This window comes from Lytechinus pictus, chromosome 3 (assembly GCF_037042905.1).
Source record: "Lytechinus pictus isolate F3 Inbred chromosome 3, Lp3.0, whole genome shotgun sequence".
Classification (NCBI taxonomy): Eukaryota; Metazoa; Echinodermata; class Echinoidea; order Temnopleuroida; family Toxopneustidae; genus Lytechinus; species Lytechinus pictus.
The window spans coordinates 62309063-62325410 of record NC_087247.1 but is presented as its reverse complement, the minus strand read 5'-3'; positions in this window follow the sequence as shown (position 1 = coordinate 62325410).

Sequence of the window (16348 nt, the reverse complement as noted above, 5' to 3'; positions counted from 1 at the left end):
TCACACTTTTGCTCTCCTTTTCTTTTTCCTCTTGGTTGAGAAACCGTGCCTCTCATCTGAACGCCAGTCACAATAGGGCTATGCTTGCAAGAAAGACTGTCTTCATATAAGTTATCTTTTTTTTTCAATTCTGTTAGATTATTATGAGACAAATCAAATTAGATTTAAAAAAAAACCGTTTCATTTACGCATTTGTATTGCTTAAAACGATATTTTCCCCCCTTTACTGATAAATCTTATGTATATTTTCAGCAATTTCTCTCCAATCTTTTTTGTTTCTTCTTCAGGGATCATACCTCTAGCCTTATTGGTCGCAATGTTTATGTATTAATTGATGCAGAATAATGATTTTTGCTGTTTCCTGCCGAGGGGCGGCGGAACGTATTTTCGTGGGGGGGGGGGGGGGCAAAGTTCAAAATGGGCACTTGTATGTCAAAATGGGCAGTTGGTGCAAACGGATATTTCGCCATGACATTATCATCTGCGTGGAGTACTAATGCGTTCTGTAGTAATCATGATGAACAAAGCCCTTGTGAAGTTACTTTGGATTGATAAGATTTTAATTAGGCTTTTTTCGGCGAGAGAGCATAAAGAGCGAGCGGTTTGTAAAAAAAAAATCTTACCTGAATGTGTAAAACTCGCTTTTCGGTCAATTATGGCGCTTATTACTGTTAACTGGCATTCTTGTGAGATGTTTCCAGCGTGAATCGCAAGCTCAAAATTTTGACATTTAACGTTTAATGAGACATGGAAATTAAATTTTCCGAACAGTTTTTTTAATCATGAAAAAGATGTGTTTCTATCTAAAAAAAAAATACACTGAACACAATAGGAACCTGCTAAAGACTGCTTTCAGTGACTCATATTTCACCTATCGAATAATGTGAACGCGAAGCGCGAGCTGAAAACTGGGCCCTGTCTTACAAAGAGTTAAGATTGATCCAATCAATCGTATATCTATGGAAATCCATCAGCGTTATAACTTTTTCTACATTTGTAAACAAAAAAGAACACACCAAATTGCAAAGAAATCGGCGAATTTATCAATATACTGTACATCATATCTAAAAAAAATCCTGAACAAACATGCATTAAATATGTTGACTTTGCTGGCTTTTCATAGTTGCGATTAATCGGATCAATTACAACTCTTTGTTAGACGGGCCCCTGGACGTTTTGTGTAAACAGGAACAGAATGAGTACCTTACCCAAAAAAATGATTGATGCGAGCGCGAAACGCAAACCAAAAATAATTTTGTGATATTCCAACCTGGAAACTGAAAATTCTAAGCATTTGTGACAAGAAACAGGACAGGGGCGGTGGAACGTATTTTCGTTTGGGGGGCAAAAAAGGGCACTTTGATGCGAACGGATATTTTCACCATGAGATTATAATCTGCGTTAAGTTACAATAACTGTTGTGTGTTTTGTATAGTAATAAGTTGAGCAAAGCCTTTTTGAAGTGATGTTTTTATTGATAAAATACATATTTAGGCTTTCCTTTTCAGCGAGCGAGCGGTTTGGAAAAAAAAAATCAATCTGAAGTTGTGAAACTCATTTTTTTTTTCAATTATCGCGCATATTAGCTGTTAAAAGGGCATCCTTGCGAGATGTTGCGAGCGCGAATCGCGAGCTCAAACTTTTGGACCTTTTATGTACTAATAAGACTGAAAATTAAGCACTGAGCAGTTTGTGTTATCATGAAAAAAATGTGTATTTAACTAAAGAATTGACGTGAGCGCGAGCTGAAATTTTTTATATACTGACCAAAAAAGGAAGCTGGTAAAGACTGCATTATCATGATTATAGTGACTGATGGAGAGGATATATATATCACCAATCGAATAATGCAAGCGCGAAGCGTGAGCTGAAAATTGTTGATATTCCAACCTGAAAATTGGACATTCTAAGCACTTTTTGTAACCAAGAACAGAATGAGTACATTACTAGACAATAATTGATGCGAGCGTGAAGCGAGAGCCAAAATATTTGTAATTTTCTAACCTAAAATGTATTATGATTTACTTCAAAAAAGGTATTTTATTCTGTAAAAGGGCACATATAATTTTGAAGAAAAAAAATGCATTTTTTCCTTTTGGGAAACTTTGGGACAAGTGCCCCCCCACCGGTTCCCCCGCCCTTGAACAGGATGAGTACCTTACTAAACCGTAATTGATGCGAGTGCGAGCCCAACATTTTGTGATTTTCTAACCTAAAATGATTCATGTTTTTACTAAAAAAGGTTATTTCATTGAGAAGGGGCACCAGGTGCTGTTCTAAAGACTAAAAAAATTAAGGGGGCTTCTGGGGGCTTGATAAATTTTTGACGTTGGTTCATTCAAAACAATTGAAAAGGCCTATCGCGGGGCAGCACATACTGTAGATGGGAGACTGTAGTCCCCCGCCCCTGTCCCTCAAAATGTTTATGATATTATGCGAGGTATATAGCGTAGCGACCGAGTAAAAAAAATCACATATTCATAATACTTGTGAATGTGTTTCATAACCCTTTCATCTACATGATTGTATAACACCCATCAGGTCCCGATTGGTATTATATATGTAGATGAAAGCATGTGAATGATGTGATTTCCCTTCACGGTAAGCGGCCGACAAACAAGAATTAAGAAAGAAGCTGACATTGTTACTCTTTCCAGGCGTTATACACAGGAGTGAGCATAGTGAACGAGCGATAAATTCCTACTTTCAAGAGCGACAGTTTCAAATATTAGCATTTTTGAACATAATAAAATGTATATGGCAGGAAATGTGATTTTTATTGTCAATAATACCAACATTATTTTATGTGGTGACTGGGGATAAAATTTTCGAATTAAAGCCTAGCATTTGGAGCACCTTATCATGAACACCCAAATAAATGTAAATCTGCAACATCTTTAAATTCCTGAATGTGATAACCAACATGAAGATAAGCCGCAAAAGAACATGACCTTGCAATCGTTGCCCTGTATATAGGATGGATGAGCCGAGTGGGAGACAAACATATCAATATGCTCTCCCAAAATTTTAAAAAATTGAAAGAATTTTAGTATTCTATGGCCAAAAATTTTTGAAAAACATTTATAAAACCATTATACTGGTCGACATAAAAATATCATCAACCGTACATGAATTGTAAAGTTTTGGACGCTCTTAACGTGCAAAAATTCTGTGTCAAAATTTGGCGCGCGGAAAGTAATATATCTATTTTGGTTGAAGTAGGGAGGTTAATTTGAAAAAAAAAGGATCATTAATGTATTCTCTATAATTGCGAGGAAGCGAATTGTGACCGACCGATACAATTTTTGAATTTGAATTGTAAAAAACTTTAATTTTAGAGCAATTGGCGACAATATGAATAGAATACTGCATGACTCAAAACATACTCATATAGGGCCTAAATATTACATTTTATATCTATTTTTGTCCTTAAAGATCGATATTTTTTTTTTTTTTTGGGGGGGGGCTTCACAGATTTTTTTTTTTTTTTGGGGGGGCTTCAGTCCCAAAAGCTCCCCCTATAGAACCGCGCCTGAGGGGCACATTTCATTTGGAAAAATTGGCATTTTCCATTTTGAAAAGAAGGCATTTTTTCCTACGGGGAATTCGGGGGGAAGTTCCCCCTTACCACCCCCCCCCCCTCCTCCCTGGTTCCGCCGCCCCTGCTCATGTCTATTTTCTCTCCATAAAGTAAGCCCAAATTCGAAAAGTTAATATTCTTGAAACGCGCGCGCGCTGAAGCCGAAAGAGGGCAGCCCACAAACATGGTATGAAGAGTATCATTGGGTTTAATACCTCCATATACCACCGAGAGTTTAACAGGTGCATGATCGGAGGAGCGAGCAAAACTCAGCGCCCTGGCATGGCCCAGAGCTGGAGCTCCATATCGTACCGTCGTAGGTACCGTATCGCTCACCGTGTCCAGTTCGAAGACCGACTCCCGACGACAACGACGTGTGAAACTGATGCTGGACTTATTTTGATTACTGAAATTGTGGCTCATAAGCTGTAAAGCCAATGTGCCACCCTGCCTCATTCTCATTTAGGATTGATCTTAACTTAGTTAAGACTTAAGCACATCACCAAGCCCAAGGAAGGTAATTTATCAGCTACTACTATTATCTGTACTAACTTTATAATGTAACCATTTATTTTGTTTGTATTTTGTTCTCCTTTGACTGGTTTGAATAAATTCAATTCAATTCAACTACTATTCTTCGCGAGATTCATGTTAATAATAATATAGATGCACACTTTGACTTCGCCACTGGATTTGGAAGGAATCCTTGGCGACGCTCTTTGAATTTATCTAATTGCATTTCTTTTGCATCAATTCGAAGTTATTTTCGTTAATTATATTGAAGGAAAGAAAAATTCAAAAGAATGGGAGTTGGTCGAGTTGGCTCTGTATTTTGTGATTTATTGCAGACTCGAAGTCTAAATACATGATGATGTGATATATTATAAGGAATCATTCATCGGTACTACAGGTCACCGTCTTAATTCTCTGGTGTATTGTCGTTCTGGAAAATTGAATATATATTAATAAAATTGATATATATTCTTTTATCGTACAGTTGGAGTGCATGTTTTGCCATTCACATGGTCCACTTTTGTCTAATGCCATTCCATCCATCAACCATCAACATTTCATCTAAGTAAATAACGGCCATTTGGTCCAATTATCTCTTTGTTTAATCACCATTTCATCTAAGACCATTTTTTCTCGTGAGCAGTTGGTCTAATATCCATTTTATTTATTTTGCACAGTTAACAATTAGATATAGTCCAATTAGACGAAATGATCTATGGACTAAATGCCTATTGGACCAACTGGTTATTAGGCGAAATAGTGAGTGGACGGATTGGCAATTAGACCATGTGGATAGTGGATGAACTGATGGTAGACCAAATAATTAGTAGAAGAGTAGGCAATTGGACTAATTGGAAATAAATCAGAATGAATACAGTAAGTAGTAACTATCTTGCGTTCATTCTAAAAATCTGTTTCAGAAAAATATTGGAACCAGCAAGATTTGAACATCTCCTCTACTGATTGGCGATCAGCAGCTCTGTCACCTTAATATTTAATTGGTTCAAGCTAGAAATTATATACAATATCAAAACTTCCCCAGCAAGCCTTGACACTGAAAGGACTGGAGAGGGGGCCCATGATGGCCCCTCTCAACCCTTTGCGTGATATTTCCGAAATGCAAAAAGATAGCACCGCAAAGTTTCAAGAATTTTCTTTTAAGTCTCGTGCAACTTTTGAGACCCAATTCACGACATACGGGTATAGCATCGCGACGCCACATGACTTTTTATAAGACAATGTCATGCCGAAAATGGCTAATTTTGATACTTTGTGTTAAAGTCTATGGGAGATGAAATTAATAAAAGGGTTATTATTTTCCATTCTTATTGGTCTGCTTAATCAATTTAGGGTTGAATTTAGTTGTAAAATGGTATGTAATAATTTCCATTGAAAAAAAAACAAGATGAAAAAACAAAAATTCTAAAAACAAAGAAATACACTGTACATAAGGAAAAAATAGGATTTTACAATTTTTCTTTGTGGAAATTTTTAGATTAGATTACAAAGATGACATCTAAAAAAACAAGAAAATTTGAAGTGAAATTGGGTGTTTAATAATGTTTTTCACAAATAAATTTGCATATTTTATTAATAATGAATAAAAAATTATTATTTTCAGAATGTTTTGTTATACTGGCTTGTAGTTTATGTGGTAAAGATTGTGCATGCCAAATTTCGGCACAAATGGCGGCCGAGATCGGAAGGGGGACCATCATGCCCCCCCCCCCCAGTCCACAATACATCTAAAATAGCCCAGTCCTCAATACGTCTAAAATAGCCCTGTCCTCAATACGTCTAAAATAGCTCAGTCCTTTTAGGGTTAACATTCAATTTGTGTTTCATTTCTTAAATGTCCATGAAATGTGCCCATGGCCAAACTTATTTCTCACTCATTCGACATCAAATCTTTAGTTTAGGTAACTTCCTAACTATTACCTAGATGGTATAAACCATTTGTATCAATTTCAAAAATAGAAATAAAAACTCAAGAATACAGGGTAGGTGGATCCCTGGATGGCTAGCAGCCATCTGTTTGCAGGAGTTTTTAAACATTTTTCAGTCTTTTTAAAATTTCTCCTCCTACACCCGGGGGGGGGGGGGGGGGGGGGGCACTTCCATTGACGAGTGGATACCATGCGCGACCATGGGGTCTCGAAAAGCACCCTAAACCAGTATTTTCCATATTATGAAAATGCATAAGTATTGATGTGTGAAACCCTACCCTTAACAAATATTGGAAACAAAACGATACATGAACCCCTAAACAAGTACAGCGATATTTTGTTGTGTCACGGACGGCGGTCGTTGGTTTTACCTTTACCTACCTACATCATTGGGTTTAGTATGGCCCCACCTCCCACACCTCACGCAAATTGTACTCTTGAACACGTAGTGTTGACTGGTGGGGCAAAAAGTACATCCTTTATAAAACTTAGTCTTTTTTATAACCTCGCAAATTTGACCCTAAACACGTATCTTTCCTAGCGAAATAGATACCCTTTTTTCATTATTTTAGTGTTTTTGACACCCTTATTACTAGTCCTACTTATTACGTTATGTACATAACGTGCCCTATCTCGAAAAAGACATCCTTTTTACATGTTTTTTTGGTCGCGCATGGTATCCATTCGTGAATGTAAGTGGTCCCCCGGGTCCTACACAGACGGCTTACTATCGTGCACGCACTATTAGGGGACTTGCAGTAAAAAAAGCCCCCACCGGGGACCTTTGAATCTTTACTTACAAACACAAAACTAGATAAAAATTATTGTGCCACTATTATAATAATGATAACTAGGTCTAGATAACCTTAAGACAATTTTAAAGAAAAAATGAAAAACAGGGACTTACTCTGGTTGAGCTTTGTGTTTTTTTTTTACCAAGATGGCTGCCCACTGTGCATAACAGATGATACAACTTGCTAATTAATTTAAATCTCTGCACCAGTTTAAAGGAGGGAATACAGGGTAAGAAACTATCTCAACTTTAATATTTCAATTTATTGAAAACTAAGAATCAGAAAAAACTACAGCATTGACGAGAATTTTTTTTTTATGATGGCCATTGACCCCAATTGACCAAGTTAGAACTTTTGTCTCTGTAATTGATGAGTGGAGCCAACAGAGTTTAGCGGAATAACCAATGTAACGGAGACCAAAGCTTTTGGCCTAGTGGATCCCATGATCTCCTTACAAATATTCTCAATGTGTTTTCTTCCCCATTATGCTCAAGATTACAGTAGTTGTACATGCCTTATATGCCTGGGGTGTCGTGGTCTAGTGGTTATCCTCTCGTCTTTCAATCTGAGGGACGTGGGTTCCATTCCCAGCCATGGCATGTTTTCTTTCAGCAAGAAATTTACCCACATTGTGCTGCACTCAACCCAGGTGAAGTGAAGGTACCCGGCCGGATGAAATTACTTGAATGCTTCAGAGCCTATATGGCAGCACAGCTGAAGCCACCTAGCAACGCTTTGTATGTATCCCCATGCAAATAGTGCTTTATAAATCCAGCTATTATTATTACAATAAATGTTGTAATGAATTCATTTATCATTTTATTGCTGCTGACGCAATTAAATATTCTTGTATGGTACATCATCAGTGGTGGATTTGAAATAGAGGGGGAGTAAAGTAAAGACCAAAAAGAGAACGTTTGAAAATAGAGAGGGCACAGAGTATATGTAGACTATTAATAGCTTCAACTTAAAGGGATGGTCCGGGTAGAATTCAATAAGCAAAATGCTGAAAATTTCATCAAAATCGGATAACAAATAATAAAGTTATTGAAGTTTAAAGTTTAGCAATATTTTGTGAAAACAGTCGTCATGAATATTCATTAGGTGGGCTGATGATGTCACATCTCCACTTTCCGTTTTCTTATGTTATTACATAAAATCATAATTTTTTCATTATTTCATACCTGTGTGAACAATATGTCTCCCTTATAATGAAATAAGTTGCAGCAATGAATATCTAATGCACTAAATCAGTTGTCAATCCAATTTTTCTAGTTCTTGGAGGAAAAAAATTGAATAAACCTAATTTCATATAATAAAATACAAAATAACAAGTGGAGATGTGACATCATCAGTCCACCCAATGAATATTCATGACGACTGTTTTCACAAAATATTGTTAAACTTTAAAATTCAATAACTTTGTTATTTGTTATCCGATTTCGATGAAATTTTCAGCATTTTGCTCAGTGAATTCTACTCTATTTATTAAGCTATGAATACTTTCAGCCCGGACCATCCCTTTAAAGTTTAATTTGGTGATTCTCAAAAAATGTATTGATGGTATGTCTCCCTTGCCAGGATATGTCCCCTGTGTTACAACATGGACCTACATGTACTATGGTTACAATGGAAGCTTATTTGAATGCATATTTGGATGGGGTGCCAAATTCTTTGTATTTACATGTATAGATATTTTTTTCAGGTTTCATTTCCTTTTAATGGTTACAAAACACCACCAAAGGAGAGATTGTGTGACATCCCTTATCAGACTTGTCAATGTGCTGATTTCAAATTATGATAAGTGCAATGAACTGGGAACTGTCCAAAATGTATGGGAATCAGCCTTAAAGGGATGGTCCGGGCTGAAAAAATTTAAAGCTTAATAAATAGAGTAGAATTCACTGAGCAAAATTTCATCAAAATCAGATAACAAATAACAAAGTTATTGAATTCTAAAGTTTAGCAATATTTGTGAAAACAGTCATCATGAATATTCATTAGGAGGGCTGATGATGTCACATCCCCACTTGTTCTTTTGTATTGTATTACATGAAATTAGGTTTATTCAAATTTTTTCCTCCAAGAACTAAAAAAATTGGATTGACAACTGATTTAGTGCATTATATATTTATTGCTGCAACTTATTTCATTATAAGGGAGACATATTGTTCACACAGGTATGAAATAATGAAAAAATTATAATTTGATGTAATACCATAAGAAAACGGAAAGTGGAGATGTGACGTCATCAGCCCACCTAATGAATATTCATGACGACTGTTTTCACAAAATATTGCTAAACTTTAAACTTCAATAACTTTACTATTTGTTATCCGATTTTGATGAAATTTTCGGCATTTTGCTCAGTGAATTTTCTATGTGTTAAGATATAAATATTTCCAGCCCGGACCATCTCTTTAAATAAATGTTTTAGAGAATATTCTCCAAGTACAGATTTTGTACTTCATCTATAAGATTACATGTAAATCCACTACTATTATAATTTAGAAAAATGAGTGTGATTTTTTGTTCAAAGATATTTCAGGTTTATGGGTAATTGTTACATACCAATGAAAACTTGATAAATAAAAAAAATCAAACAACACTGAATATTTCATCAAAATTGAATGTGAAATCAGAAATTACACTATTTGTTAAAGTTTCACACTATCGTGGTCAGCAGCATGCATATCGAAAGTAACTGATGACATCACCTACTTTTTTCTTTTTTTTAATAAAATATGAAATATTGTTATTGTTTCTTAATAATGTGAAACAAAAAAATCTATAATTTATTGTTCAAAATAGAAATCTGAGAATAGAAATATTCAGAAACTCCTTTTCTCCCACAACCTCACAGTTGTGAGATGAATGCTCTACCAGCTGAGCCAACACACCAGTTTAAGATTTGATGCCTCAATGAATATGTGCATAGGATTGCCATTGTTGCAACTTTTTGTGAAGATGATTTCTTATTGTCAAATCTGCAAAAAATTGAACATTTTATATTTCATATAATGAAATACAAAAAGAGTGAATAATATCAACTCTCTCATTTGCATATCACCTTTGTTGCGCATATTTGTGAAAATTATTGAAACTTAAGAATGCCATTATTAAATTTTCAGCAGTATGCAAATCTTACTCAAATGTACATTTTGTTATAGTGAATTCAATTTTTTTTAGGAACTGCAGGGGCATTTTTGTCCTTTTAAAATACAAATTAACCACCTCACAGTCACATGCCCACATATTATTTAAAACGTCTTTTTACCTTAATATTTAACCTGTTTTAACACTCATTTTGAAACTCAATAGATGTTGTATTTGCTATAATTTGATGTTTTTATTGGAGTAGCCACACATGTACCGGTACATGTGGATCAGTGTTTCCTCACTAATATGTATACATGTTGAATATTGTTCTTTCCAATAAATTAAGATCTGATTTAAAACAACTACCGGTAGAAATTACTCCACCATTTATCATTGCATATTTACTTTTTTTTACATTTCTTTCCTTTATTTTCATCTTTGTTCATTTCAGGATCATAGTGGAATTAACTTGCATGTAGCTTGACCGTTATTGAAAACATGAAATTTTCCAACTTGGTAAAATTATTGGGTGTGGTACACATTAATTTCCTAAACTGTTAATAGTATGAGCATAAGTGTGTTCACTCAGGACTGTTGTACTGCAGTGCTACTGAATTTACAAATGAAACAGATGGCTTCTTTTAGGTAAGCATTGATTGTTTTGAGTCATGAATATTACATTGATTGCCTTTAGTCAACTCAGTCTCTATCCCATATGTTTTGCCCTAATCCTGAGGAAATGAACTGTGCAGTGTAGTATGAGACCAGTTTAATCCTAGATTCTTATTTTGTTACAGACTAATTTACAGTAGTCAACCTTGATTACTCCAGGCTTACACATATGTGGCACATTCATGACACTGTCGATGCTGTGAACATTTGTAACATGATACAATGTCTGTAGTTTTGTATTTCAACACACCCTTGTCTACATAATAATGAAACAATAGGAAATTGTAATCCTAATTGTCAATGAAAAGAAATCACCAGTACAGAAAATTATACTGTTACAAAAGCCTACAATTTAATTCAAATCCTGACCAACATGGATCTTTATTTGTATGTAATAATGCTAATTATTTTGGGTCAAAACAGGCATTATTTAAATTTTCAAGGAATTATAGTTAAACCATACATGTCTTAATGAGGTACTATTCAATTATCAGTTGTATTTTTTTCTTTGAGAGATTTGATATTGATTTTTGTTGGGAAGTATATAAAGGAAGCATCATTGATATTAAGTTAAATGCATGATAAAACAACACTTTTTGCACTCCAGCTATGACTATTTCTCTAGAGAGAAAAATCTAGGTCTACTTTTTGAGCTCATCAGCCTCAATTGCCAACATTGTATCACAGTTTATATGGGACAGTAGGGAATTTCTTTTACTATTAAAAAATAAGTAGTTTTTCATGGCTTTTAGGGGTATTTCAGTGCTGAATCCCCTCTAGTGCATTGCAAGCTCTCTCTAGAGGCGATGCTGCACCAGCCCGAGTTTGCTCAATCTCGAGATTTTAGCCTGATCAGTCCTTTTGCAATTAATCTCGAGATTCAAGAAACCCTGTCTCCACCATCGCAAGAAGAGCGATTTGTGCTCAAGTGAGGCATCGATGCATTATGGTGTGACGCCATGAATAAATAATCCTGAATACGTCTGCATCTGCGAATTAGCAGGATAAATCATAAAATAGCGCGCTATTTTGCAAATAATCCCAAGTTGACTTGGGATTGCAATCTCGAGATTAATCCAGCGAACTAGCGCGATAATTGCGTCTTTATTACAAATAATCTTGAGATTGTTCAGATCAGGATAATTTGCCGGATCAGAAATAGCGCGCTAATTTGAAAACTCGGGCTGGTGCAGACGGTCCTTAGCTCTATATGGACTACCTTGTAGATGGCCACTCTGTTGTTCCTCTGAAAGTTGAAAGTACAAGTTAAAAATTCTTAAAACCTCAGAAATTTGTTTGACTTGGACGTAATTTGACTTTGACAAGCTAATTAAAACGTGTTTTTCATAATCTAATCTGAAAATTTGCTTCAAAATTTGTGATTATTTGATTCAGAGAAGGCTCACTTTATCAGACTGGACTGTAATTGAGCTTCTCAGGGCCCTGTCTTATAAAGAGTTACGATTGATCCAGTCAGCCGCAACTATGGAAAGCCAGCAACGCCAATATCTGTAATACCTGTTTATTCAAAATATATTCTAGATAAACTGTATATTCATAATTGAAAATCTACTGTAATTCTCTTTCTTTACAAAGGACACTGCAAATATCCTGAAGAAAAAAAATTATGACGTTGATGGCTTTCCATATAATTGAGGTTGATTGGATCAATCGTAAGTTTTGTAACTCTTTGTAAGACCCTGTACTGTGTTATCCATACATATACATTAAGTATATTTTCAGAATGCTCATTCTGTCTTTGAAAATAAAATGTAAACATACTTGGTCTATCTTCATCAGTTCCTGGTGGGTATGCCTCTATATATTATCAATAAGGGGCTGATTGCACTATACAAAAGTTAGTAGAAGGATTATTTACAGATACCCATATCTCATTTCAGTGTAGGAGACCTTTTGTATTGTTTCAAATAATAACTATTATATTCAAGTAAAACAATAACCCATTGAGAAAGTATATCAAAATACAAAACAAAGACAGGATGTCAGGGGTAATGAAACAATACTATTTTTTCATATAAAGGGGCCTTAGATAATATATGTTAGGTTTTGTGATTATGTTTTCACATGTCACATCCACCCTATCAGATGGCTTTATAGGGGGAGAAAATAACATAAAACATAACTTTTTAATTTAAAGGTTTTGGAATATTAGTCAAGATGTATTTGACATGACAATCAAAGTTCTCAAATATGATAACTCTAAGAAATTTTCTGTTTAACTCAGTACAATACATTTTATACATTCAATTTGGTATTTTTTATTGATGGATGCTTATAAAATGCGCTTCCCTCTTCTTGCGACATCACTCGTCAGTCAAATAATCCATTCCCATTCAAAATCATGAATGTTGGCCTAAAACAAAAGTCATACCTTCCCAAACGAAATTTAGGCAATGCGAATCAGTGTTTCAGGGCTATTTGACGGATATCTTATGATGTGGAAGGATATTACCAAACAATCATGTAATATAGTTCATTGACATTGTTTGCATTCCTTAAATTCCATTCACCTTGCTCTGGTCACAACCCTCTATTCATGAAAATATGGTATGATATAGAACACTATTGACTGTGCCTCTGGAGATCAATTCAATGAAAAATCTTTGTTTGCACCCAAGAATAAAGTATGTAGTGGAAAGGTAGTTGTATGATGTGTGCATCGCTGTTGATGTCTGTGCTAACCATTAATGGCTTGGTATGGACTCACTAGGAGAAAATTCATTGCCAATATTGCCTTGCTTCTGAAATAAAGTCACCCTTTGCTTTATTTGCACAAGAGAATTGATGGATAAATCTCATTACAATATGATGCAGAAATCACATTTATTACCTTGTTGTCTCACCTGCATAGCAGAGTGAGACTATAGGCGCCGCTTTTCCGACGGCGACGGCGGCGGCGGCGGCGACGGCGACGGCGACGGCGGCGGCGGCGTCAACACCAAATCTTAACCTGAGGTTAAGTTTTTGAAATGACAGCATAACTTAGAAAGTATATGGACCTAGTTCATGAAACTTGGCCATAAGGTTAATCAAGTATTACTGAACATTCTGCCTGAGTTTCATGTCACATGACCAAGGTCAAAGGTCATTTAGGGTCAATGAACTTAGACCATGTTGGGGGAATCAACATCAAAATCTTAACCTAAGGTTAAGTTTTTGAAATGTCATCATAACTTAGAAAATCTATGGACCTAGTTCATGAAACTTATACATAAGGTTAATCAAGTATCACTGAACATCCTGCATGAGTTTCACATCACATGACCAAGGTCAAAGGTCATTTAGGGTCAATGAACTTTGGCCGAATTGGGGGTATCTGTTGAATTACCATCATAACTTTGAAAGTTTATGGATCTGATTCATGAAACTTGGACATAATAGTAATCAAGTATTACTAAACATCCTGTGCAAGTTTCAGGTCACATGATCAAGGTCAAAGGTCATTTAGGGTCAATGAACTTTGGCCAAATTGGGGTATTTGTTGAATTACAGCCATAAATTTGAAAGTGTGTTGGTCTAGTTCATAAAACTTGGACATAATAGTAATCAAGTATCACTGAACATCCTGTGCGAGTTTCAGGTCACATGATCAAGGTCAAAGGTCATGTAAGGTCAAAGAACTTTGGCCACGTTGGGGGTATTTGTTGAATTGCCATCATATCTCTATAAGTGTATTGGTCTAGTTCATAAAACGTGGAAATAAGAGTAACCAAGTATCACTGAACATCTTGTGCGAGTTATAGTAGTTTTCAAAATCAGCACTGCTGCTATATTGAATCGCGTGATGCAGGTGAGACGGCCAGAGGCATTCCACTTGTTTACAAATATTTTCATCAAGAATGGTGCAGCTCCTTATGCAATTGGTACAATTAATAATTTTCTAGGATATTGTTATTTTTGTTTTTAAGTTTACCTTTGCTAAAAATAAATCGTCAGTTCAAGTCAAACCCCAGCAAAAAATTGTATCATGCACACAGTGTGTTAACACCCCAGATCCTTGTTTCATAGATTCTGCAGTTTTCCTGTTGAAAATACTCCTGTTTCTCATTAGTAGGTCCATGCTCTCATAGAAATGATGATAAACTTGGTGAATGTTTGATAAAATCATAACATTCAAGACTTTCAAGTTCATTAGTAGGGATTTTCTTTAAATATATTGAAAACATTTTCTGTACTGACTATCTGAATTTTTGTCAAACTTTCAATTTGACTTTTTATCACAATATCTTTTCTGTATGGTATTTTATTATATTTTTTAATGTATTGTTTTAGTCCAAATGCTTGTCTGTGAGACGTCAAGTCTACCGCAAATCAAGGAAGGTGACTGAACCAATAAAGCATAACTCTGGAATTTCTATTAAAAATTGATATTTTGGCAGTTTTGCAAATGAGATAACAGATTTTGTCACACATTCAATTTTTCCTTTTTTTCCTAGTTATTCAAATTCCAAATATTTTCATTCTGATAGACTTGATAGTGAAGAATATTTCCTTTGATTCATTTAAGTTGACAATTATGTCTTACTATTATAATTCTCTTCATGCTTTTTTAAAATGCCTATTTGAGAAAAAAAAGTATTCTAGGGATTTAATCAATTTTATTTGTTACTTTCAAAACCATCCAGTGACTATTTTTTTAGACACTGTTCTCACTACATTCCTAAAACTAGTTTAACGTGTAGTGAGAACGGTCGAAGCGGTCTTGGAAGCGATCTTCCAAACCAGTTCTGAAAACCACCTCGCGATGTAGTTTTCAAGCTCGCTTTGCCTTGTTAAACTGGTTTCGGCATAAGTGAGGACATAACCGTTCTTCTGGAAGCAATCTTCGCACATTTCGAGCATGCTACTCCACACGACAGGTGTAGAATGCCTACGCTGCGGTTTCTAATTTTGTGCGAAACGTGTCGCCCCACTGAGAGCATTTTCATAGCAACAAGATCGCTTTATGTGAAGTGATTTTGAAAACCACTTTCGTGTGATCAAGTGGGAACGCTAGCAAAGCGATCTTCCAAACTGGTTTCCTGAATCGGTTTCCAGTAAACTAGTTTTCGAAAGCATAATGAGAACGGCCTCTATGACACCGTTCTCATTATACTTCCTATAACTAGTTTACTGGAAATAGGTTCAGTAAACCAGTTTGAAAGATCGCTTTGCTTGTGTTCCCATTTGGTCAGCCGAAAGTGGTTTTCAAAACAACTTCACGTAAAGTGGCCTTGTTGCTATGGGAACGCTCTCAGTGGGGGTGACGGTTTATTTTCATTTGGTCCAATGATTATTCGTCCAATTGTCAACTCGTCTACTATCATTTGGTCTACCATCAGTTCGTCTAATATCCACATTGTCTAATTGCCATTTCGTCCACTCACAATTTCGTCTAATAACCAGTTGGTCCAATAGCCATTTAGTCCATGTATCATTTGGTCTAATTGGACTAAGTGTTAATTGGGCCAAATGAATGAAAATAAAACAAAATATAATGAGACGAAATGGTCATAGACGAACTGGTTATTAGATGAACTGATGATTGGACCAATTGGTTATTGGACCAAATGGTTAGACGAAAGTTTGATGGATGGAATGGCATTAGAGTAAATGAAGTTAGACCATGTGAGTGGACGAGTTGGCAGTGGACGATTTGGCAATTTACCGGGTGACATTTTTCGCACGAAATTCGAAACTGCATTGTAGTGTAGGCATTCTACAATACAATTCTAATAACCAGT